Genomic DNA, 27,343 nt, shown 5'->3' with positions numbered 1-27,343 from the left:
TATTTCCTTCTTAAAGAAACCATGACAAATCTCGCCTTTCCCTGGCCTGGAGCACATGTGGCTCAGCCCCTTTCTCAATGCTTGGCTAGACTCCTGGGAAAGTCACACTATAGAGAGGGAGCCCTACAGCATCCTGTACCCCGCCTTTATTCTGTCTGCATGTGTGCTCGGAAGAGAGTACAGTCTGTTGGAGTCCAAGCCATCAAGATTCATAGACAAGTGGGGACTTGGTATGCAAGGCCCGATTTCCAGCTCCCGCTGGTGCCAACAGCTCACTGTGGCCATGGTCTGCGGGTTCCTTCAGAGGAAGCCAGTTATCTTCTAGACTTCCTTTGTTCTCCAGAGCTCTATCTTGGCATCTCTGCCAAGTACATGTTTTCACTGGGCTGGATCCATTGCCCTGGGCTCTGCATATCTCTGAGAAGCTGTATTAAGAGAAATGAGGTCCAGGAGGTAGAAGGGGAGCCAGAGTCCTCATCTGGGATGAACACAGGACCCTACAAGGGAACTGGCTCCAGGGACCAGGTGCTCAGTGGCCAGCATCTTCCCAGGGCTGTGATAAACCTTCAGCCCTTCCAGAGAGATGGGACTGCTGACAGGAGCAAAGGCATAGGGGCCTTCTCAGGATTCTTGGTTCACTCTCCTCCTCACAAGAGAGCAAGGGTCTTGTGTTTCTGTAAAAGAGTGTCGATGTACAGTATAATTTGCCCTTGCTCTGTTTAGTTTTGTAGTGAGGGCTGCAACTCACACACCACTGACATTAATTGCCAATGAGCGGCTACAGAGAATGCAGCTCTTCTCCCAAAGAAAAGAGTTGTTGAGCAAAATCAGATATGTACAACTTTTCTGATCTCACATCTGCTTAGGAAATTCCTGTACATCATTTAAGTTCATTTCGAATTCCTCTTCCCTAAGCCCACCAGCTAAAAAGTGATCTCTCTCTCTTGACTTCTAGCGGGCCCTTCATCTGATGGAGATGGTCTCACGGCTGGCTGAGATGTTTTATATGGCGGCATCTCCCCAGTCTCTTCTTGAGAGGAGAGAGAGAGTGTCTTTTCATCTTTATATTCACCATGGCACCCAAAAATAGAGCCTTACATACAGCAGGTCCTCAATAAATGTTACATTAATAACAGTCTTACATAGAGGAAAATAAACTCAGCCACGTGGAATGAAATATCCAGCATTTATTTATTAGGAAAGAAGATGAAAAAAGAATTAACCAAACTGTTTTACTTGGAACCCTTATAAGCTCAGACTAAGTGAAGTATCTGCAGAAACAATAACCAGATTTAATGGTATCTACTTTGACTCTATGATGCAGATTGTCCTTAAACCCCTCCAGAATTTGTTTCCTTATAAAAGATCAGGACACTGAACACGGTTCAGTTTCTCAGCACTAAATAAAACAGCAGGATCTTAACATTGCAAAAGAAGTCCAGCTGTTGGTTTTGGCCAGAAAAACATGGAGCTGGCTCCAAACAGAGATGGTAGCATGAGATAAACATGGGTGTATGATGTCACCAAAAAGACCATATTTTCATCAGAAGCTACATTCAAATACCCCCAGGGTGATAGATTGTTTTGTTTTGCTTTAAGTTACTACAGCTTTTTAAAATTCATTCATGCCTCTGTAGGTGATGGAATTTGCAAGCAGACCCCAATTTGCATGGAGAGTGAGTGTTTTGGAAACCTGGGTTGCTCTGGGAGACCAGAAGAACCATCAGCAGTGACCACAGGGCAGCCAGTTACAGACTGTGTCCTGCTTCTTGCACCAGATGTTGGCTGGCATTTTTAAAAGGGTCATGAGTTCCTGGATTTGAGGGAACTGACTCAGAGGTTGTACTTTGTACCCAGTAGAGGTGATGGATCCAGCACTTTATACATCCACTGACCAAAGAGATGGGAGGATCAGCTTTCAGAATGAGAAGGAGCTCCAAGAAGAGTAATTAGGGTACATGGTCTTCCAAGTTGTCTCCTTTTTTCCCCCAATACCCCCCTCCCCAACACACACACACACACACACACACACACACACACACACACACACACATATGGGTCTACTCCATTGCTCTCTCAAACCCAAAGCTATCTTGTATAAACAGTCCAGAACATCTAACTTTGGAGGGAGAGCTCACCCAGATACTTCCATTGATTTTCCTACCAATGTCCAAATTTCACAAAACAGGAACTGGGGGCCTCCAAGCACAGCCAATCTAGGACATATTTGTCAAAAGGACTTTCATCTGTAGAGATGAACCGTGATACTGTCATTAGAGGTTGCCTGGGAATCTGACAGACAAGGATAAGTGGCATGGAATCTGCAGTCACACTTGCCAGGTTCAAATCTTGATGTTCAATAAATGTTACATTAATAACAGTCTTACATAGAGGAAAATAAACTCAGCCACGTGGAATGAAATATCCAGCATTTATTTATTAGGAAAGAAGATGAAAAAAGAATTAACCAAACTGTTTTACTTGGAACCCTTATAAGCTCAGACTAACAATAACCAGATTTAATGGTATCTACTTTGACTCTCTGATGCAGATTGTCCTTAAACCCCTCCAGGATGGAAGTCAAGGATGACATCCAGGTCTCCAATTTGAGTGTCAGAGAAGGGTCGTACCATTCACTGAGGAGGGAAGATAATATGGCAGGCTTGATTATGGATGACTTCTCGGATCTCAACTTTTGATTGAGGGTGGTTTCCTATCACTCACCTTGCTAACAATTAACTGCAAGAGGGGAAGCAAAATATCTCAGCTCTATTTTCTAAATGGTTACCCTGCAGCAGAACAAAATGGCAACATGGAATTCAAGTGGAAGACACAGATGTCTGCTGTTAGCACAGTGCACATGTGATTTCCTTCTGGGTATGTGTCAGGGCCTAATAAGTACTTGCTACATTTTTATGACTGGGTAGTAGGACTTAATATGGCCTTGCTGAAATGATAATTATACTGCCTATGAGCCCAGGCTGTAGGTGTGTGAAATAGAAACCTGCCATAAGGCCTGGGCTCCAGGAGCACAGTGACAACTGAATTGGGTCGTAAAGTCTCTATCTAATAGCCTGTGTGGATTTAAGGTTAGGGGTCCTCACAGGGTCTCCACTAGCCTCTGTCAAAGGCAGGGCATCCCCTCTAAAGGGACAGAGGTCCACAGGGAGCCTGGCTTGGGTTTTAATACAGGCATGAATCACATAAATTAATAAGCAAATAAAAGAGCATGTCACCATTAACAGCCACATTGGGGTCAAAATACCTCTCCAGAAAAGGATGCTAAACACTGTATGATCACGTCAGAACTAAATTTTCTACTAGTAGGAAAGAGTAGGGTTATATATTTATTCTTGGTTTATACACTCAGATCTTAATGTCATAGATTAAAATACTAATTGGCTTGTTTTCCAGCTAGAAGAAAAAGTCCTTAACCTTTAAAATTAGGGTCTAAAACATAGATTTGTATCTATGAAAATGATAAGGAACCAGAACCAATCAAAGATATCCTAAACCATTTTCTTTCCTTCCTCAGCACCTCAGATCCTGCAAAGTGGAAACTTTTCCATGAGAACAGAACAAATACTCTGCCTGATTATGTTAATATATGTTGGAGGAATCCAATTTTGAATAGCACTGAAAAGCATGAGTGCATTCTCCTTGTACCACAAGCTTCAGGATCCACATGAAAGTCTAATTGAAGACAAGAATCTCTGTCAAGCCAACATGCTCTAACATGATCAGGCTTGAACTTTTCTGAATTATGACCTAGACAGAAACAAGCTAATGCAATCCCCCACTGTAATTTGCTAAATAGCCCACAGACGGTCTAGAGCAGGGTTTCTCAATTTCAGGACTGTTGACATTTTGGGTTAGGGAACTCTTTGCCATAGAGAGTTGTCCCATGCATTGTAGGCTGTTTAGCAGCCTGCCTGACCTCTACCCATCAGACACTGCTACCACCACCACTTCCTCTCCCCAGTTGTCACAACCAAAAATGTCTCCAGACATTGTCACATCACCCCTGGTGATGAAACACTGATTTTGAGTAGTACCACCTCTCAAATACAAGTTCAACTAGACACAAGTTGCCAGCTGAGCATCTCAAGGATAACAGAACATTACTTCCCAAACTTTTGTGATAAAGCAAAGACTTAGGACACATGGGTTGAAAACAACTCATTGCTCCAGATCTGGTATATTTAAGATAATGAGCAAATAATTTACTGTAGAAATAAGAAACAATTTGCCAACCTTAGCCTTGTGCAGATTTATTTTTTATCGGACAAAAATTTTAAAAATAATAATTACCTTATACTGTATTTATATATGAGTTGTCTTACAGTAGCAAGTGACAGAAAAGCAATTCAAGCTGGCTTAACTCAAGCTGGCTTTTTTTATTGGGTCATTTAATGAAAGTTAGGATTTGCTCTAGATATACCAGGATCCAGGTGTTCAAACAATGGAGTAAGGAATATTCTACTATCATCGTTGGTCATATTTTCCTTTATATTGGCTTTATTTTCAAGGTGCTTTCCTCAGATGATTAGAGCCAGCCACTGAGGCTCCAAGCTGGCACCCCAGAAACTCCAATGGAAAGGTGGGTTCCCTTGCCCAAGAATTCCAGAAAAATTTCCAGAGCTAAGTCTCACTGGCATGGCTTGGATCATGTCCCCATCCATGAGCTAATCATTGTGGTCAGAGAAATGGAATTCTCCAGATGGTTTCTAGGCTCGTCAGTACGCCTCACAGTAGGCAGCCTCCAAGATGGCCCCCATTGATCCCTGTCTCCTGGTCCTCCTGTCCTGGGCAATCCCCTTCCCTTGAATGTGGACAGACCCTAGTGACTCACTTCTAATGAACAGAATACAGCAAATGTGGGAGGATGTCATTGCTGAGATTAGGTTACAAAAAGACTTCCATCTTGCTCATCCTGTCTCTCTCTCTCTTTCTTGCACAACCTCAGCCTGAGGAGGCCAACTACTGAGTTTTGTGCTGCCCTATGGAGAGGCCCATGTGGCAAGAGCCTCTGTCCAAGAGCCAGAAGGGCCCTGGGCCTGTCAACAGCCACATTCATGAGCCTAGAAGAAGGTTCTACCTCACTTGTACCTGGAGATGATTGCAGGTCTGGTCAGCACCGTGATCACAGTTGCCTGAGAGATCTTGAGGCAGAAGACACAGCAAAACTGCACCCCCAGACTCCTGACCTACGGAAACCGTGAGATAGCAAGTGTTTGTTATTTTAAGACACTTAAGTTTTCAGTACAGTGATACACAGCAATAGATAACTAATATAACCTCCCCCATTCCCACCCCCACATACCCCCGGGGTGACGGGAGTTCTGCTGCTTCAACAAACACCACAGCCTGAGAATGGAGGAGGCATAGCCCCAAAGGAATTCTTTCATTTTTTAATTTATTTATTTATTAGAGCAACTGTAGGTTTAAAGAAAAACTATACAATAAGTACAGTTCCCATATATCTCCCTCCCACACACAGTTTTCCCTATTATTAGCATTTTGCATTAGCGTGGCACATTTTTTACAATTGATGAACCAATAGCATGATAACACTGCTATTAACTAAAGTCAAAGGTTTATATTAGGGTTCACTCTTTGTGTTTTACAAGTCTATGATTTTTTTAAATTAAGAAGTGCTTTAAATAAATATAAGATTTAAATTCCCATTTTAACCACTGTTTCAGTTTCCTAGTTGCTAAAACAAATACCATACTGTGGGTTGGCTTAAAAATATGAATTTATCGGCTCACCATTTCAGAGTATAGAAGGTTTACTTCCTCCCAGGGATCTGTCTTTTCTGGCTGGCCAGCAATCTTTGGGGTTCTTTGGCTTTTCTGTTACAGGCCAATGCCCATGGTGGCCTCTTCACCTTTCTCTTCTGGGTTCCTTTGACTTCCAGCTTCTGGCTGCTCCCCAGGGGTTCTCTCTCCATCTGACTTCTCACTCTGTTTAGAAAGGTCTCCAGTAATCCACATTAAAGTTCACCCTGATTTAGTGAAGCCAAACCTTAAATGAAGTAGCACTCTGAAGAGACCTTAGCTGCAATGGGTCCATACCTACCAGAATGCATGCCAAGATCAAGAACATGACCAAATGGAGAAAGACAATTCAGTCCACCACAGCCACTTGCAAATATACAAAAATTCAGTGGTGCTAATTACATCCACAGTATTGAATTTTTATCAACACCGTCCATGACCAAAACTTTTCCATCACCTCAAACAGAGACTCGAGCAATTAAGCATTAACATCTTGTTCCCTACCCAGAGGAATTCTGACACTCAAAACCACATATTCACTATAACATCTAATTTAGGCTGTTTTGGTTGCATATATAAGATTTAAAATATGAACGGAAAGTTCTCTTCCAACCCTATGGTCGTGAGGGAAAAAATGTAGACTTTTTTATATGACTATATCAGGAATAGATCTGTACTGACCTGGCTTACAGGAAAACTTTCTGAAGCCACATATTGTATATTACATATGACAGCTGTTTTATTCTCCATTCAGCATCTGAGAAGGAAACTGCTGGACCCCAAGTTTGTGAAACTTTTCTGTTGCTTTGGATCTGCTTGCTCTGGATTTTTAGCTTCCATCATTATATAAGCCTTAAAGTATTTTTTCCCCTTGACAGGGATGGTTTATTTCTCCTCCCAAATAAACAGGAAACTGAACAATCTAAGAAAAAGAAGCTGAAATACCCATGAATCTTTTGCCACAGCATTATAAATTTTGCAGTTCCATTTTGAAATATTGGCATTGAAGTCTTGATTAATAGTTTTTCTTCTTGAAGTGCTAAAATAAGGTACTTGAAGGTTATGAATAGCTTTAGGTGCTCCAAAGTACACTACATATAAGATTGAATTATGCTTATTTTGCTCAAAGTTATATCCCCATTTACCATGCTTGGCTCATGGCAAATACATTGGGAAAAAGTAAAACTTCTAGAAAGTATTTGATCACTAGAAGGAAGAGAAGTTAAATTATGCACTAAGGAGACTATGACTTGCTAACAATAACTCACTGGAGCCCATGTCTCTCGAAATTGTCCATGATGAAAGTGTCACAAAGATGAAAGGGACTTAGGAAGTGGGTTGAGTACTAGGAGAATTTAATATCATGAGTATTACTCCATTGGATCCTTCCAAATGTATTATTTTACACAGCTACTACATAGTATGGTATTTGATGGATACTATATACAGCATGCAATTGATTGTGATTAATTTATTTTCAAGGTGCTTTGATATAGTAAGATGCTGAGTGTCACACTGATGGATTTAGTTAATGTGTATTTTCAGTTTAACATCTGCTTGATGGGCTATTGGGTATCTATGATTCTTCTCTAAACATGGAAAGACTTCTAATCACATTTCATTTTAATGAAACAAGCACACTTTTAAAGATCTGCTTACTCATAGCTGAGGGTAAAACATTTCCTACTCTGATTCAATGCTCTAAAGTTAGTGAAAGTTCCAGAAGCTGAAGATATGGGGAAGAACAATGTAATATCAAATCAGATCCCTAAAAAACCAAGGTTGTGAGCATTCCACCCCAGGTCCAGTAGGAAACAGCCTTACTTGTCTTTCTTTGCATCTTTCCCCATCCCCCTCCCCCCCCCCCAAAAAAAAACGGGCCACAGTAGCTTAGCAGGCAGAGTTCTTGCCTGCCATGCCAGAGACCCGGGTTCAATTCCCGGTGCCTGCCCATGCAAAAAAAAAAAAAAAAAGAATTTATCCAAAAAAAAAAAACAAAACACTACAAAAACGTTTTTTTGTTATATATTATTAATTTGCATTGACCTTTGTTTCCCTAAACTTTATCAAAGTTTCACTAATGGCAACAGGACAATATTCATCTAATTTATCTAGCTCCCTTACACACATATTTTTGAGAAGTCCAGCTCCCTCAAAATTCTCCCAAGTAGCTTAAAAAGTGCCCAGATTTCTTAACTGAGTGTGGGACTGGAGACGACTTGACTATGAATAGAGCATACCTTTCCCTACTACAAGTTCTCACAGCTGCAAAGCGGCACCGGTTAGTTCCTCTCCCCCCCATTTGGAGACTTCTGCCTCTCGGTGCCGGACCCAAGGCAGCCTGGCTGACCTTGCCCACTCCTGCCCGGTTTTGGAAACGTGCTGACCTCTGTGTTGTCTGCTCCTGCAGCCACCTCACAGTGGGGCAACCATGCCAGGCTCCACTGCCCTCTACTTTCAGGCTTTTACGGGGACTTTAGTCGAAAGGTTCCTGACTCTTGTGGTGTCACTGCTTTATCTTCCCCGGGCTCTGGCACACAGTCTGGAGGATACAGCAAAAGAACAAAGCTCCGAAGAGCCTCTCTCCTTGCGCTGGCCTCCCGTCCTTGATCCCGGCTGGTACAAAGGGATCCTCTCTGTCCCAAAGGCTGAGTTCCTGCCACCCATTGGCCATCTAGATGTGTCTGAAAATTTAGGATACACAGTTTAGCCCTCAAGCTTAGGCCCTCCCACCCCTTGTCTCATGCCAGGAGACAATCGCCATAGATAGGGGCCAAATGGAACTGAGCCCACAATGTGAAACAAAGGGCCCTGGGTTTGGCAGTGTCCAAAACAATTTTCTTGTACTTAATGAAAGAAAACTCAAGAAATGATGAATATTGACCGTAGGAGTGTAAACAAAACCCAAATTAAAGAGTTTAATACTTATTCTTCTCTTCAAACACAGCCTCACCATACAGTATTTTAGCTTGTAATGAAGGACCAGACTCTGAAATCAAACTACCATTTAGAGGCTATTTTAAATTCACCAAGATCACTTAAGCTTTCAGAGCCTCAATTTCTTCATTTGTAAATTGGAGTTAACACAGTCATTGCCACATTGGATTGTTATTAGCAGGAGATGAGCTAGTAAATGTAAATAGAGTAAATTACCTGAGAAAGTCAGCACCTGCCTGAAGCTTTTAGCTAGTGTGTATATGACTGTGCATATATATATATATATATGCCCACAATGATCTTCACATTATAATACAGAAGTTCGAAAGCACTTTCATAGCTCCACTAGACTGGGGGTTGAAGCATTTAAGAAAAGGCTGACTGCAATTTTCTTAAAACTGGCCTCAAATCTTAACTGAGCAATATTCCTAATTTTTTTCTGCTACTCTGTAAACAGAAAAAATTCCTGCAAATAAATAGCATCATTTTGTGTTCACAGATTCCTAGGCTTTCTCCTCAGCAGAGGGCAACTCCTCAGGAATTCTTTTGAGATCTCTCTGGCCTGTTTCGAAATCAATCCATGCTGAGTTTACTATTCAGACCAGATTATTACCAAGCAGTTGGAGCGGTCAAATTCCCACAGCCAATTTTCTATAAAAATCCCAAGTAATTGAAATGGGAGGAAGGTACACAGTAAAAGTCAAAGTGAATAATTTAGCAAGGCAGCTGTCTACAGCCACTAAGGCAATATATTCCAAGCTTTTTATTAGAGGGTTAACCAAGCCACTCTTGTCTCTGGAGCATCATGGCCCCCAAAGACCCATCTCACTGAGAACAGGGAGTGTGGCTAAACTAGGAGCCAGACGGATCTATAATTGACCCTTGCCTGGTACCTGAGGAATCCCGTGAATGCGCTTTCATTGTTCCTTGTCTTCTTCTGAATGCAAATTGTGGTGGTGTTGAAATTGACATTTTTCAAGTGGATAGTGTTAGGAAACCTCATGACTGACTGCAGTAGTCGCTGAATGGGGGTGCTGTGTCTGCCCCTCAGGCTGTAAGGGTAGACTTAGGGATAAGAATAGGCAGATCAAATCTTGATTGAGTGCCATTGCTAGTTTTTTTTTTCTCACTACTCTGTAAAATTCTAACAAATAATTACTCTCTAACCCTGGTCAGGATTAGACAGTGCTTGGGGGGCAAAAACCAAACTCAAATTAGCTTCAGTAAAAAGCAAATTTATTGACTCATGAATTCTCACACATGCTGGTAAGAATGCACAGTTGTTCGCCAGATCAAATGATGCTCCAGATTGAAACAAAGTTCCCTGAGTCTGGCACCTGGACATCAGTGACCTACATCAGAGTCTTCCTGTCCTGGTCAGTCTCTATGGTCAATACCAGAAAAGGGAGGTTGGGAGAAATCATGTAATGGGCAATTAAATAAAAATGAGAGGTTGTGAAAGTTCTGAGCAACACCAATTAGCTTCACACTCAGAGCACCCATTTAAAGGGCTCACTGATATAAACCTTGTCACCAATCAAATTCTAGCTCTTCCTTTCCTACCTGCCTCCTCCCAAACCCTCTGCTTGTGTGACAGATATTCTCCATTTGCCCTTATGGATCCATTCTCCACTTTGCTTTCTGCCTGGAAGGCTGGATAGGTTACAACAATGGACTCCTGTGCCCTCTGCCTACTGCTGAGTTTGGCCATTGAGAGGCCCTAAGAAAAAGAGGGAAGGGGAAGCGATGGCAAAGTATTTCTTTCTCTGGCTTCTTTCCTGCAAGTCCTTAGGGACTGTGTTCTCCAAAAGATCACTGCTCCCCTGGAGGCAGCCTCCTCTAATGACTTATTCCTTCTGGTCTCTGACAGCTTCTTTTCCCCTTAAAGCCTCCAGGCCTAGAGGTGGTAATACCTCTGCTGCTTGCACTTCCTTTAAGCTCACACTTCCACAAATAGTCACTGTAAGCAAACCCTTTCCAAACCATTCTAATATAAGTCTAACATCTGCTTCCCTGACAGATACAGCTCTCATTAAACAGAGGTGCTATGCATGTCACTAATACAAGGTGTTAATAATAGGGTGCTATATGGGAATAAATACACCTAAGGCAAACTATGGGCTATAGTAAACAGTAATAATTGAATATTCTGTCATCAGTTGTAACAACGATAACATACCAATGCTGAGTGTCAATAATAGGGGCGCATACAAGGTGTTTTATAGTTCTCTAGAGAAACAGAACCAGCAGGAGATATCTGTAACTATGAAATTTATAAAAGTGCCCCACACAACCGTGGGGACACAAGAGTCCAAAATCTGTAGGGCAGGCTGTGAAGCTGGCAACTCTAATGAAGAGTCTTGACGAACTCCACAGGATAGGCTCGTTGACTGAAGAAGCAGTGAAAATTCTCTCTTCTCCTTAAAAGTCAACTGATTGGATTAAATCCAACTGTTTGAATTCTCCCTTAGTTAATCATAGATGTAATCAGTCATGCTTGCACTCAACTGGCTGATGATTTAATAAAGCAACCTCTGGTTTATCATAAAATAAGACTGGCGTAGTGTTAGGCCATGTTTGCCTGACCAGACAGCTGGGTACCGTTGCCTGGCCAAATTGACCCCTGAGCCCAACCACCACAAAGGGTATGGGATTTTTCTTTTTGGAGTAATGAAAATGTTCTGTAATTTTATGTAGTGATAAATGCACAATTCTGTGATTATACTGAGAGCCATCGATTGTACACTTTGGATGGAGTGTATGGTGTATGACTATATCTCAATAAAACTCTTAAAAAAAAACCAGTGGTGGAAGAAACTGGTCAAAATCTTTTCCACCCCTCCACCTGGAGAATGTATCATAGGTAGAAGGTCCAATAGTGCATCATGCCCTAACACAAAAAGTACATCATATAAGATGAAAGGTTGGTTTTTAATGTGCCATCTGTCATCAGAAATCACTTCCTTAAATAATAGTATAATCAATTTTATTTCCTTTGGCTGGGGTCTTTCTTTCATTTTTGCTTTCTAATTATACTTATATCTTGGAATCTTAATGGCCATGTGTCAGGGTCAGTTTATTAATTGAAGCCTGCCTATCTCTAATAATCTTAACCCTTTCAAGATTAACTTTTGCACCATGATCAGAAATATGCCAATTTTCCAGAGTTCGACTGTTTCCAGCTGAACAATTTTTACTTTTCAGATGTTAAATCTTAATTCATTATGCTTATGCTTTGCTTATAGAATAGGGATGATGAAAGTTTGTCACCAATATTAACCACTGAAATGTATGCTTTTACTTCTGGATTATTTCTATCACATACTTTAAATTATCTAGGGAATTGTACTGACCTGATGTCCTGTACTGATAGCTTCTTTAATCTCCTGGGGAGGCAAAATTTAAACGTTTAGAGCTCCCTTTCTTTCTTTCTTTCTTTTTTTTTTTTTGCATGGGCAGGCACCAGGAATCAAACCCTGGTCTCTGGCAAGGCAGGTGAAAACTGCCTGCTGAGCCACGGTTGCCTGCCCTGGAGTTCCCTTTCCTTTTGACAGTGACATCAACCCCTTCTCTTATTTCACTATTTTTACATTTAGTCACTCTTTACCCCAAAGGAAAACTACCCATTTATTCAATGCCTAGTATTTACCAGACATTGTACATTGTTTTACTTGCCTGGGAAATTCAGGCTGCCTTCTGCGGTGTGACCTACTTGCTTCTAACACCGTGTATGCTCACCTGAAGCCAGAACACTAGACCTAGAGTGCTGTTTCCTCCATGATCCCCCACTCTCCCTGATTTAAACCATACGACCTACAGCATTTCCTCCATGGTCACCTCTGCTCCTCTATGGGACATGGCTATTGATGGATCAGTAAGCAGAGTTATGGACCAGTGCTTCCCGGAATTTCACCTGTTGATATAATCATTTTGTTTATGCTGTTTCTTCATCTTCTAATCTAGAACTTCGGTTTCTTAAGAGCTGAAGCCGTATTTTCTGTTTCTTTAGCACTGCCCCCCTCCCCCCAACCCTTCCCACAGTCTATTTCAGTTCTCTGCACACAGGACATCCTCAACAGATGCTACTGACTGACCAGAGAATAATAAAACTGGACATTTTGAAGAGTTTTGCTTGTAATAGGGATGTGCAGCAGTCCTACTGTGCTTTTTAAGAGAATTCTGTAGAATTAAAAAAAAAAAAGCATATTTTCCCTTGTTATTTCCCTGAGGAATCAAACCGGAGATGCAAGAATTAATGGTGGAAAGATTTATTTGCACTCGGTGCTCTGTTTTGCTCTGTCATGCCTCTATGAATTCTTTTTAGGAAAGGAAATCTTTAGGTTAGGGACTCATGTGTCAAAAGTCTCCATGCTAGAACCTAGGGGAAAGAAAGTTCTGTGGCTTTGGGGTGAATTGAAGGTCGAGGCGTGGTTGTATGTTTTGCCTTTCCACTAACTTTCTTAAAGGGGGCTTTGGCAAGATTGTTCACTCACACTCAATGTCACAGTATTTATCTATCAAAATGGAGAGAGTTCCTTTTGTGTCTAAAAAAGTAGGGAAAAGCTAGGTCTGTGACTCCAAGGTAAAACCCGCTTAATGTGATTTGAAGGCCCTGGAGAGACTTCTTTGCCCCAAATATCTCCCACTGACTTGCTCTGAGACAGAAAACGAAACTTCACATTTATTTTGCATCTGAGTTTAAACAGCAAGGGACTTGTTAAAATAAAGATATGCTATCTGGAAAGATGCCATACCATCCTTGCCTTTATGGTAAGATGAACATTTTCCCCATGTTTTAATACTTCTTAAGCTGGGATGCATTTTTACAATCAGTATGAGTATTTAATGTAGTTGTGCTTCCTTATTTCCCCAGAATAAGTTTTACTAAATTATTAAGTTGTTATTCAATATATGAGAACCACCTGAGAAATTTGTTGAAACTCTAGATACCTGAGCCCATCCAAACAGCGCCAATTCTGTAGGTCTGGAATGTGGTGAGGAATCTGCATTTGTAATAAGCATCGCTGGTGATTCTGAGCAGATGGCTCTGCTTTAAGATTCTCTGAATCTGGGTGGGCCACGGTGGCTCAGCAGGCAAGAATGCTAGCCTGCCATGCCAGAGGACCATTCCTGGTACCTGCCCAGGTTAAAAAAAAAAAAAAAAAGATTTCCTGAATCAGAGTTTTCCTGGATTCAGGAAACGTGGTCTTCATGTATGAGTTTGTAAACTTGTCCTAAGAAGACTGATCAGGTCCCCGCAGTCATTGGGCCTGTCATCCAGAACCAGATATAGGAGAGAGAGTGGCGCTCCTCTCAGGTTGGCAATCACAGGTTTGCATTTTCTGAACTCAATTATGCGGTGCCATTATTCCCAGAAACTACCAAGCATATCTCTGAAATTCAGGCATTTGGTCAGCTAAACTCCATCTCCCAGACGCCTTTCACTTTTAACCATGTAATAGAAACTTAGGGAAATTAGGTTACATTTCTGCCTTCCAGACACTCACTCTTTAAACAACTTGAGTCATATTGCTCATTTGCAAAAGGTAGCCAACAACCATTAGTGGGGGGAGCACTAGCCACTCTTCTCCTCAACCCTGTAAACCAGGTTAGGAGAAAAGTAAGCCTCTGACCAAATTCTGCTACACAAACAGACACGTATTAACTAAATATTTATTAGCAGGCAGGGAAAACAAGCAGCTCATATATGACCTTGCATACAATGTCAACTCAAGACTAGCTATCCAGATTCCTGAGGTAGGATTCTCTTACCCTTACCATAGCATCGGGCAATCTGAACCCTCCAGAGTTCATGAAAGGACCCAGAACTAGTTTAAGACTTAACCTAAGGCATTATTCTGACGGTTCAAGGTTATATGCTACTCATGCTAGATTGAGGAGATGCTGAGCTATTTTAACTACCCCTCTTACCTTGAATATGTTTATTTTCATCAAGGAGCGCCCATTTGCAGTTTTCATCCTGTTAATCAACATTCTACTAATTTCACCAATATGAAAACAATTCTAACGTTAACAACGCTGATCAACAAAGTACCAGTAATTGGTGGAGCTAGGAATAACAGGAGTACTTTTTCTCTGGATTGTGCAATCTTGATTAGAGTCTGAAAATATTTAGTTAGAGCATTAGTCAGGTGGCACACCCACGACATCACATTGTATATTCTAGAAGTATTTTAAAATAAATAGCGGATACCTCAAGGGTGCATCAGACTCAGAAACAAATTGGGGTTCAGTGAACAATGCCTCTGAGAGAATTATGCATCAGGGTTATGAGAGCACAGAGGAGGGAGTGACTAATTCTGTCTGGCAGAGAAGCAAGGAGGCAAGGATCAGAAGAGAGCTGAGTTTTAATATTTCAACTAAGCAGACTCAGGGTGTGCCCAGCAGTGGGAAATGGCATGGGCATGAGCACAGAGGCCTGAGAAACTATTAAGAGTGGATAGATGGCTGGGCACATGATGGGGGAAATGGGCTAGAATAAAGTCAGGAACCAGACAAGACTTCTAGAGTCTTTTCCAGTTTGCTCTTTTCTTGGTAGGCATCCAGATGTGAGTAAAAAGCCCTTTACCTGATGTAATTTTGGTTGAGATTACGGCTCACCTTACCGTGAGAAAAGCAAAGATCCCACAAGGCCAGGCTTCTTACCTGAGCCCTTCTAACTGATGTCCCAGAGGCCTGAATTTTCTCTCTAGCCACACCCTTTATTCCATAAAGAACAAAGTGGAAAGACCGCAGTCCCTAGAGTCATTTACTGGTTGGGTGACTTGGACACGTTTCTTGATCTCTCTAATCTTCAGTGTTCTCATCTGTAAAATGGGGATAATTATACCTCCTTGCTAGGATTGCTGTTCTAAATATTAAGTTAGTGCCGAAAGCAGTGCCTGGTTCACAGCAGACTATCAGCTCATTTTATGTTTAGTGTCTGCCTTTTAAATCTTTATCATTATTTTTCCTTGCTTGTGAATTCTTTAAAAATATGTTATACAAGTAGTGCTTTATCTCTTTGTAACTAGAGACTACCAGTCACTGACCTCATGTCCTATATCTTACTTTAAACATTATACAATGTAGAAGTTTAGCTCAGAGGCATCTGACCCTAATTAAAGGTCACAAAGTACTCTTAGCTGCCTGCTAGTCATATCAGGGTGAGACTGTCATTTTGTTTCCAACAGGGCATAGTTTTCTGTTTCTAGACCCAGACGCAACAACAGAATCGCAGATTCCGACTCTGAAGTTCTTTTTCCTTCCTGCGTTGAGTCTGTCCTGTAATATAATAGCCCTAAGCTGTTGAGAACCACGAGGGCCCGTTGTCTGGCAGAGCTGCCTTCTACCATCTCTGTGGGAACAAAGTTCAACTTCAACGCCCTTGACAACTTTTATCGCAGGGCAACCTCTTGCTCTGCTGAAACTTCATTAGCCCTACCAGGATTTTCCATGAAGTCGCTTCCGGGAAAATTCCCCCATCCATATTCTCATCTCACACAGCACCCCGCCCCCCATTAAAAAACAAAAAACTTTGGTTCTTTGCCCTTTTTTCTTACTGACTGGTTAAAACAATTCAGAACACAGATTTTCAACAGCCACTTCCTGCTTTCCTCAAAGAAGTTAACACTTTAGTTGAGGGACAGCAAGCTGCAGCCACCAGGGTTTTGAATCAAATGTAAATGCTTGTGGGTGGAACACGGTGGCTCAGCGGGTAAGAATGCTTGCCTGCCATGCCTGAGGACCCGGGTTCGATTCCCTGTGCCTGCCCATGTTAAAAAAAAAAAAAAAAAAAGTAAATGCTTGTAGGTGGGACTTTGCCGTCCTCAGTTTACCCCTGGCCTTTCCCTGAAGGCATCAGGTAACCCTCCTCCCAACTCCAGCTATTAAATCCATTGCCACATCACAGGCAGTTTTTCCCATTCACTAGTCATTTGGCAAGGCCAGCAATATTCAATACATCATGGAGTTGGTGGTGGGGGTGGAATGAGGATGGAGAAGGTAAAACAGCCTCTGATTGTGGACTGGACACCCTGGGCTAAGGACTCTGGTGAAGGGCGGAGGGTGGGGCAAGGGTGGTTATTGACGCTAGTGAGAGAAGCTTCACTGATCGAGAGAAAGAGTAACTGCTGCTTCCCCTCCCTGTCCCTAGAGTCAGGGTTTGCCCCAGGTGACAAATGTCACAAAGACAGCCTTTGCCTATGGCTCCTGTGACAGTGGAGAAGGAAAAGGTCCCATGGCTGCTGGGCTTTGGAAAACAATCCCAGACTTCAACATCTATTGCAGTCCCAAAATTAAGAGGAACTTGTTCTATTTCGTAGGATTTATGACAAGCGTAAACCCAATTTTTTTTTTTAACCAGTAAAGTCCAAGTTTAAAATCCCAGCTCCCAAGAGGAAAAGTTGGAAAAGAATCCACTCTTCAATTGCTTCTCTGCTAAAATTATCAAGTGAATGGACCTTCCTAGGAATGGCTTGTTACTGATAGAGTCAAAGTTGCGTTCAGGAGACAGAAAGGTGGTGAATTCTCTCTCTGGGTCTGCAAAGGAGTGAATTCACTCACTAACTGGGGAGGGGAAGGGAGCAGGAGGCTCAGAACTAATTGTTTAAGAACAACAGAATGAGTTTTAAGAATTTATGTATTTCAAATGCCTCTCTTTCAGAACAGTGCACCTTATCTGGAGAGTAGCAGCAGGCTGAAGTTCACGGACTTCTCTTCAATTCAGCTCCACATTTGGAAAACAAAAAAAGCTTATGGAGGCAAATACTGTTTGAGAGGGGCTAAAAAAAAAAAAAGGCAGGGGTTAAATGAGCCGAATTTACATGGGGTGACTCTTGCTCACCATCTCTGTTTCGTTCTGTATTGGGGTTTGGGGGTGGCCATCAAAATCAATCAAAATAGTTGTAAATTCAGCCAAAAGGCAGCTCTGTAGTTTCCTAAAGAAACAATCAGACATTTAGATACCAATTAAGAGTAACTTGTTAAAGTAAAAAAATTAGACTACCAACTGACTGTGTGCCTAATTAGCTTACTTTTTATAGTCCCCTCTTCCAGGGTTCCCACAGGGTCGCCAACTCTGTCACCATTATACACTCATAATTACTTCAAGGACAGAGCCCAGAACTAAAAAAAACCAATAAATAATAAATGTTTCTAATTAGTTACCCTACTCCAACAAATAACACACCAAAACAACTTCATGCGAATAATCCCTTTGGTTATTTGACAAATCAAGGATGATAATGTGATCAAGAAAGAAGGCATCTAGATCTCCTAGCTTGACTGAGAGGTTAGCTTTGCTTGTGAATGTCACGCCTTTTACATGGCAGGGCATGGATTTGAAGGGAGCTGTTTGTGAGGCAGACTCAAGTCTCATCATAGTTATGTTCATCAAGATTTTTGTTCATTGCTCCCAACCTCAGTGTCTACATCTGTAATGTTAGAGCCAATTGTACTGACATATTCACCTGTCATAAAGTGTTGTAAACTTTAGAGCATTATGCATGTTAAATCAAAGCACTTGTCAGATGAGCTGCAAGGGTGAGGTCACATCATTGAGGCTTCTACCCTAAACCATATGCATGTACTGTGGCATGCTAATTTATTGAAATATTTACTCGTATTTATTTACTCTATACTTTTTTCTTCTCAATTTCCAGGAACTAGCCAAACCCTTGGAATTTCCTTGATTTGGGCAATTTTGCAAGATGGAGACAAACAGAAGGGATTTTAACTCTGTCAGTCTTTCCTGAAAACTAGTGCCATCAAGGAGATTGTGGAATATGCCCTCCAGAAACAGATAAGGACTGTTTTGGAGAAAGGAAGAAAGATTTCTTCCAGAAGTCAGAGGAGGAAAAGGGGAACTTATAAACAATCACCTGGGGCACTATCCAATAAAGTAGTCACTATCCCATGGGTTTTTTTGTTTTGTTTAAAATTCAGTTTTAACTGAATTAGTTAAAAATTCAGTTCCTTAGTGGTACTAGCCACATTTCAAGTGCTCAGTAGCCATGTGTGGCTAGTGGCTACCATATTGGGTGGTACAATCATAGACTATTGCCATCAATTGCAGAAAGTTCTATTTGACAGAGCTGCCCTGGCTAGGTAATGGTGTCCAGTTGTTTGGTCAAGCAAGCACTAGCTTGATTGCTGCTGTGAGGATATGACATGGATTTAATCATCAGTATGTTGATTCTGCCCATGGCTGATTGCATCTACAATCAATTAAGGGGATTGCCTTCTACAATGAAAGAAGTCTCATTCAAGCAATCGAAGTCCTAAAAGGGAGAGCTGATGATTTCAGCAGTTAGAAGGCAGAATTTCCATCTCTACTTCAGCCAGCCAACTTCTCCTGGAGAATTCATCAAAAGCATTCATTGTAGCTGGGGGCACAAATGAAATCAGAAAGAAAGATAGATGATAAAGATTGAGATGGTATAACTAGGTATGCCTAGAGTGTGCAATGATAGTGACTGAATGCACAAATTTTAAAAATGTTTTTGCATGAGGAAGAACAAAGGAATGTCATTACTGCAGGGTGCTGAAAATAGATGGTAATTAATATTTTAAAATTTCAACTTATGTGTGAGACTAAAGCAAAAAATGTTTATTTGGTATAAAATTTGTATTTTGACTAGTGCATTTCCTAATATAACTTATGTAGACAGCTTAATTGAACACCATAAGTACGTGGAACCTTGAGCAGGACATGAGATTTTGTTGGTTTGTCCAGAGTGATGCTCTGATAAATCCCAGAGTGATTTGTTCAGTGAATGAAGAAGTATTTGCAAAGTCCCCTTTGGGGAATGGTGAGAAAGGGGGAAAATTCAACTTCCCCAAGTTGAATTCTTGATATTCTCACAAGCAGTGCGGACAACCAAAGCTATAGGCTGAGCCCCCAGCCTTGAGGTTTGTTCATATGAAACTTAACCCAACAAGGGATAGGTCAAGCCTACTTAAAATTAAGCCTAAGAGTCACCACCAAGAGAACCTCTTTTGTTGCTCAGCTGTGGCCTCTCTCTCCAGCCAACACAACAAGCAAACTCACCACTCTCCCCCTGTCTACATGGGACCTGACTCCAGGGGTGTGGACCTTCCTGGCAACATGGGACAGAAATCTTAGAATGAGCTGAGACTCAGCATCAAGGGATTGAGAAAACCTTCTTGACCAAAAGGGGGAAGAGTGAAATGAGACAAAGTGTCAATGGCTGAGAGATTCCAAACAGAATCGAGAGGTTATCCCGGAGGCTATTCTTAAGCATTAAGTAGATATCACCTTGTTATTCAAGATGTAATGGAGAGACTGGAGGGAACTGCCTGAAAATGTAGAGCTGTGTTCCAGTAGCCATGTTTCTGAAGATGATTGTATAATGATACAGCTTTCACAATGTGACTGTGTGATTGTGAAAACTTTGTGTCTGATGCTCCTTTTATCCACCATGTCAACAGATGAGTAGAACATATGGAATAAAAATAAATAATAAGGGGAACAAATGCTAAAATAAATTTAGTTTGAAATGCTAGTGATCAATGAAAGGGAGGGGTAAGGGGTATGGTATGTATAATTTTTTTTTTCTGTTTTTGTTTTATTTCTTTTTCTGAGTAGAAGCAAATATTCCAAGAAATGATCATGGTGATGAATATGCAACTATGTGATGATATTTGAATTACTGATTATATGTAGAGAATGGAATGATCAAAATGGGAAAAAAAATAATAAAATAAAATAAAAAATAAAAAAAAGCATTGTAGTTACCAGCTTGCGGCCTGCTCTGTGGAATTCAAACCTGCCCATCCCCTCAGTAGCATGTGTTAATTCCTATAATAAATATAATAAATTTACATTAAAATATATCCATATATTCATATATCTCCTGTCAGTTCTGTTTCCCTGGAGATCCCTAACTAATAATAAAGATGGCAAATAGGCACACAAAAAGATATTCAATATCATTAGCCGTTAGGGAAAGACAAACTTAAGACACAATGAGATCACTACATCTACCAGAATGGTTAAAATAAAAATAGTCAGAAAAAATGATGACAGGGATGCAGAGAACTGGATCACTCATACATTACTGATGAGAATGTAAAATGGTAGTCACTCTGGAAAATAGCTTGGCTGTTTCTTTAAAAAAACAAACAAAAAACATGTGACTTTCCTGTGACCCAGCAATTGTACTCCTGGGCATTTATCCCAGTGAAATGAAGACTTATGTTCACTCAAAAATTTGTACATGAAGTTCGTAGCAGTTTTATTTGTAAATAGCCAAAAACTGGAATCAGCTCAGATGTTGTTCAATAGGGGAATGTTAATCAAATTGGGGTTGATACATATGTTGGAATACTACTCAGCAATAAAAAGGAACAAACTATTGACACCTGCAGTGCTTTGAAACTTTGGGGAGTTAAACTGAATAAACATCCTGAATATTCAATAGGAACCCCCACCTCAAATTTGATTCAGCTGTCGAGACTGAAGACACCACAACACAAGATAGTTTGAAAAAATGTATTACTCTCACATTTTTTCAGGCAGACTTCCCAAACAGGTCCAAAATGGCCTGAGACAGCAGGGAAAGGGGACTGGCTTGGGGGGTTGACTGTGGCTAGCCTCAGGCTTGCTCACACAGGGTCTTTCATGGTTGGAATCTCCTACCCACCCGGGCTTTCTTATCAGCTTTCCCAGACATGGGCACAAGGCGGAAGAGAGAGGGGTGAGGCTTAAAATCTGTCAGCAAGCATCAAAACATTGAGTCAGATTCTTTATTACACGCACTGAGGGAAAAAAGCCAATCTCAGAAGCTTACATGCTCTATGATTCTACTTATGTAACATTTTTGAAATGACAAAATTTTAGAAATGAAAGACATATTTGTTAGTGATTGCCAAGGGACAGGGATGGGGTGAGTGTAGGAGAGGTGGGTGTGGTTATAAAAGACCAATGCAAGGGATCTTTGTGGTGCTGCTGGAGTTGTTCACTGTTTTGACTATGGTGGTAATACGCAAATCTAACACAGGTGATAAAATTTTATAGCACTTAATACCCCCCCCACACACACATATACAGAAATGAACACAAATAAAACAGGGGAAATCTGAAAAAGATGGGTGGATTGTATCAATGCCAATATTCTGGTTGTGATATTATTCTTAAGTTCTGCAAAATGTTACCATTGGGGAAAACTGTGTAAAGGGCACAAGGGATCTCTCTGTATTTTTTCTTATAACTGCATGTGAAGCTACATTATCTCAATAAATATTTCATTTCAAAAAATTGCTTAGATCAGGAATGGGTAGCTGATTTGCATTACAGGACACTCTGGGACTGGGAGAAAGAGCAAAACTGAGTGAATACTTCTGGACCGAGCTGACTAATCCACTGCTACTCCCAGGGTCCTTGTAAAATCATTACCCAGCAATGTAATGACGTGCCCTGGACGTTACCATTAGGCACAAAAGCTGCGTAAACTTTTAGAGGGAGTAACTTAGAAGTAAAAAGGCAAGAGAAAACTTACAGATGGCATTCTAATAACTTGAAAACTGATCATGTTTACAATATATGGATCAATAGCAAAAGAGGGTTATCAAAGGAATTGTGTAAAGACATAATCTACACTTCAATCATTCTCAAACATTTTCACTGAAATGTTCCCTAACCAAAAAGGAAAATATATATATATATGAATGAGCAGTGTGGTGTACAGACAGAGACAGTCTTTCAAAACACGAAATACCTGCAAAATTTATACAAACAATGCATTATACTCTATGATACATCTGTGTCCTTTGTAATGTAAAAGTATTTGTTTTAAATTTAAAATTTTAGTGAAAAATTATATGAAAAATTCAAGTTATTTGAGCAAAGTTGACTCTCAGAAGATGATTCTACAGCTCCTGTTCCCCTGATACATAGTACCTTAGTGTAACATGGCACTACACTTGTCTAAGGTTTTTAAATTAAATCTTTCTTTTTTAAGAAAAATATCTAAATTCCTAGTCTGAGTCTTTTCTCACACTGCTCCTTCCATCTGGAACCCTTTCCCTAGCCTTTCAACCTGCAGCTTAAGTCCCAGATAAATTGCTGCCTCCATGAAGCCAACTCAAATGTCTACAGCCAAAGTATTTCCTTCTCTGTACTCTTAAACTTTCCTGTATTTTAGTCATTGTCCTCCCCCTTAGGTACACAAGTAGCTCTAACGTGAAACATGTACATGCACCTAATGGGTTAGAAACACAGCAGTAGGGCCCCAGGCTTGGTCCATCTACACTTCTCCCCATAGATGATCTCACCTGCTTCCAGTATTTCAATAAATACAGTCTAAATGCTGAGGACTCAAAGTTAAACCCCATTCCAGTCCTCTCCATTAACTCTGGACTTGCATATCCTATTGCTTACTCAACAAGTCCACCTATGTGTCTATTCCAACCCAGTTCTTGGAGGGCTTGGGTCGGGGCAGCCCCAAGACCAAAGGACATGTCAGGCACAAAGTTAAACATGAAATTTTAATTAGGACTTACAAACAGGAGAGGATCTTCCGTGGTGGTGGGTGGTTGTGGAAAATGGAAACTAATGTTCTGCAAAGGGGGCAGGGTTGGGGTGGAGTGCAAGAGCTTATAAAGGTTTAGTACAAATGTGTGCAGCAGGATTTCATGATAGAGTGGTTTGGAGTTTTGTTATCAACAGTGTTCAAGGGAGAGGAGTTTTAAAGTTTCCCACTCCCCAATCCCACCCCCACCCCCCAAAGGAGATGTGAAGACCTTTAATATCTGTCAAGGTCATGTAGGTGGCCACTTGAAAGGACCTGCTATTACAATATGGAGGGGAATCCTTGGCCCTGGGTTCCCACAGTGTCCAATCACATCTCAGACTTAACCAGGTCAAAAGAGAATTCTTAACTCCTCAACGTCAAGCCTGCTCCTTCTCTAAACTTCACCATCTCACTCAATGGTGCCATGGTCCACCCAGTCACTTCAGTCAGAAACATCAAGGAGTCACACTAGATTCCTTTTTACTTACATGTCCTCCACATTCAACCCATCAGCAAGTGCTGTAAAAGTCTTGCTCCTTACCATTCCAAATTCACTCTAGGTCAAGCCACCATCACTGCACAAACACAACAGCCATAGCTTATAAAATAGTCCCCAGCTTTCATTCTGTTTCTTATCTAGTTGCCACTCAACCTGTTATCCACAGAGCAGCTAAAGTGATCTTGTCAATCAAACCATGTTACTCCACTGCTCAAAACTCTCCAATAAATTCCTATTACGGTTAAATAAAGCCAAAACTCCATACCTGACTTCGAAAAGTCCCCTGCCTGTGCCTTAAGAGCTCACCTTGACCACTTATACCCCTTACACTTCCTAGGCCCTTTTGACGTACTTTTCATTCCTCAAATATTTCAAGCCTTGTTTCTACCTTCTGGACTTTTCTCAAACAGTTACATCTCCTTGGAATGCTTTTTCCTCTGTTTGTTGCTTGCTTCTTATTCTTGACATTCAGATTTCAGCTTAGGTGACACCTCTTCAAACAGGCCATCTATGGCCACCCAGTCTCAACTTAATAGCCAGTCAACTTCTTGCCCCACTGAAATTGTCAGCATGGCATTTTTATAATGGGCTATTTGTCTGCTCCACTAGAATGAAAGCTCCGTGAGAGAAAGAACTATATCTACTTTTTCCATCCCTGCATCTCCAACAATATCTGACACAAAATAGACACTCAAAGTTTGAATGAATGAAGTAGGTCCTCAGCAATTGTTAGTGCTTTTTCCCTTTCCCACTCTGGTCTCCTTGAATAGATGGTGAACTCCCTGAGGGCAGGGATAGGTCTTTTCACCTGTGAAACCCCAGCACTTAAGCATGTTGAAGAAACTCAGCAAGTCCTTGCTGATTTGAAGTAAATTCCCATTCTTTCTTTGGTTTTCTCAGCTAAGCTAGGTAAAATCAACTTTGATGCTTATTCATTAGTAAGACTGGATGATTATTCTCTGGTTTTTCAGTGAATAAAGAAAATGTCTAATGAGACCCATTAAGTTGGCTTCCTCTTGGGTATCAATGTCTCTCTTTTTCTCTCATCCTTTTCCCTTTGGTTTCTCTACTCTGGAGTTCATGGGAGCCAGAACTGAAGGCAGTACAAACAGCTGAAAAAACTGTTAGGCCACATCATCTACCTCTGGGAAAAGAGGCTTGTTGGGAGGATTTGAGTTTAAAAACTAGTATTTGAGTCTTGAGTGTAGACAAAATTAAGTTTTGGATCTCCTAAGGCTTCTTAAAATTTCAGGTCACATCTATTGGATTAAATTTTTTTTAATGATTTTCCAACAACTTTGATTCTGGCAATTTTGATTACACAAGTCATATACAGGTAAATTATTTCACTCCTGAACATATCATATATAATAAATTATACACACACACTGTGTGCTGCATTTTATGCATCATGGGTCACTGAATAGAGATGGCAAAATACTTGTTAAAAAAAAAAAATGCCCAAATGACACCTGGAGCCTTTGCCATCTGTTTTCTCCCCAAATTTTACTGGCCTCCATTATTATTAGGAACACTTTTTAATTCAGCCAGTGATTTTTGAAGCACAAGAAAATGAGAAAAACTCATTAACTCAGCCATAGCAGGCTCCAAAAGCCTACGAGACTACCATCATTTTCACCGGTGATGCCCACCAGTCCTCCCAGCCATATTGAAGCCGCAGGCCACTGCTGGCTTCATTTGGGGACTGGCAACCTCAGGTCTTTGACTTCGATTATGGAGCTTTAATCTCTCCTTCATTTCTGCATCTGCCTGCATTTTAAAATCTCAGACTTTATCACTGCCTGGACTCTGCCTTGGGTGATGCTTCTTGTAGTAAGGCCATGATTTTTGGAAGGGCTTTGCTCACTTAGAGAGCATTACCTGACTCCTAGGTATGAGGAGGCTATCTGAAATTACTGTTCATCAAAAGGAAAGACTTGGGAGCATGGGTGATTTATGGAAAGTTTGTATTTTTTGCACAATTTTTCTTTAAACCTACATCTGCTCTAGGAAATAAAATCCATTAAAAAAATAAACAATTGTTTCGAATAGTTGGCAAACAGTGCAACAGAGAAAATAGGGAGCTGTGTAAAACTCAGGACATGCCATGAAACCACACCCAAAGTCTATCCTCAAATCCCTAGCTTCCAATGTGCTTATTTTTCTTTAAAAAAGTAATTCATAAGGTTTTTTTCCAATCATTTGTCATTCTTAGTATCTTGTGGACTGGAGCAGATAGATGAGAAACAAGGGAAAAGGAAAGTCAGCCACATTTCAACTGACAGAGAACAGTGTGGAGGGATGGAGCAGAGTAAGAAAAAAGGGTCAAGAGGAGGAGAAGGTAGAAATGGTAGGTCATTCTTCTGGATAAGCCCAGGAGAAACTTCAACTGCCATCCCTCCTCCCCAGTCAATCCTAAATAGTCCAGGGTGCTGCTGCCAGTGTCTAGCTGTTCTAGGGCAAAGGTTATCCAATGTGAACAGGACAAAAGAGGTAGGCAGAAGTTTCTTCTTTAGGCCAGGCTGCTCCCTGCACCAGGGCCACATGTAATTTACCATCTAATTATTTAGAAAGATTGTCCTTGTGTTCTCCCACTGCTAGAGTCTAGCATACACCCAGCCACAGCCTTCGTCCCCAGTTCATATGTGTCAAATGAATGGAAACATAGATGTTAGATTAGATTGAAGAGTAGATAGATAGATAGATAGATAGACAGACAGACAGCGTAATGATGGATAGAAAGGATAAAAATAGATAGGATCAGTGATGTGCTGGTAAGTATTTAACAACCAGATCTCTTAAAATATAAGCCTTGATTTGGAGTGTTTGATAATGTATATACTCCCACAGTGGCTGTTTTCAAGTTACTGACATGATGTTACTGAATGCAAAATTGGGAAGAGATGTGCCAAAATTAACCAGCTCCAGCATACCACTGGATGGGGGATGGATGGATGGATGGATGGATGGATGGATGGATGGATGGATGACAGAAAGTTTTCAAAGTTCATCCCTTTTTGCCCACTCATCTGTATATGATCTAGGACCTGCTCTTGTCAGGAGTCCCAGCCATTCACTCAAATCCACGAATGCATTGCCCAGGAGCCACTGTGAGAACAGGAAGGAAAAGGACACAAGCTCCCTTATTGTGATGGTTGCAATCTCAAAAGCTCTGTACAGAGGCTAAAGTAGTTATTATCTGTCCCACTGACAAGTAAGAAAAACTGAGACATAGGATGTAGGATGTGACATGCTAAAGTCACAGAGCAGCCATTTGGTAGCTGTGAGAAGTCTTGGACACAGGACCTTCCTAAGCCAGAACAACTCCCTGTAGCCAGTCCCAGATGCCATGGTACCAGAACTAGTAGAGAATATGAACTTCACTTCATTTATTAATGATCCAGGCCTCACTGTTTCCCACTGATGAGTAGAACTCATTCCTGCTCATTGTCCCAAAGTGGCAAATAACCAAATTAGCAAATTAAGTCAATCCTAAAAAAAATTCCAACTGCACATGGAAGCCTTTGTTTTTTTTTTTACTTTCAGCCATTCCCTGGTTCCTCCTTTCCATTAGAGGTGCTCTCTTTATTCCT

The 27,343-nt window shown here is 41.0% G+C and overlaps 1 long non-coding RNA gene across 5 annotated transcripts; it reads left to right on the top strand.

The window, feature by feature from the left end:
* The first annotated feature begins 3,354 nt into the window (after window positions 1-3,354).
* On the top strand, window positions 3,355-20,237 carry LOC143647304 (uncharacterized). Of its 5 annotated transcripts, XR_013157967.1 has the most exons (6): window positions 3,355-4,196; window positions 4,530-4,600; window positions 4,967-5,218; window positions 17,083-17,236; window positions 17,383-17,479; window positions 18,380-20,237. It is a non-coding gene; the product is annotated as an uncharacterized LOC143647304 (long non-coding RNA). The 5 variants fall into 5 exon arrangements; XR_013157966.1 differs by lacking the exon at window positions 17,083-17,236 and having other exon boundaries at window positions 3,360-4,196; XR_013157969.1 differs by lacking the exons at window positions 17,083-17,236; window positions 17,383-17,479; window positions 18,380-20,237 and adding an exon at window positions 6,690-7,567 and having other exon boundaries at window positions 3,726-4,196.
* The last annotated feature ends 7,106 nt before the right edge of the window (window positions 20,238-27,343 follow it).

Source organism: Tamandua tetradactyla, chromosome 9 (assembly GCF_023851605.1).
Source record: "Tamandua tetradactyla isolate mTamTet1 chromosome 9, mTamTet1.pri, whole genome shotgun sequence".
Taxonomy (NCBI): domain Eukaryota; kingdom Metazoa; phylum Chordata; class Mammalia; order Pilosa; family Myrmecophagidae; genus Tamandua; species Tamandua tetradactyla.
The sequence above is the reverse complement of the archived record's forward strand: the minus strand, read 5'-3'. Positions and strand labels throughout refer to the sequence as shown.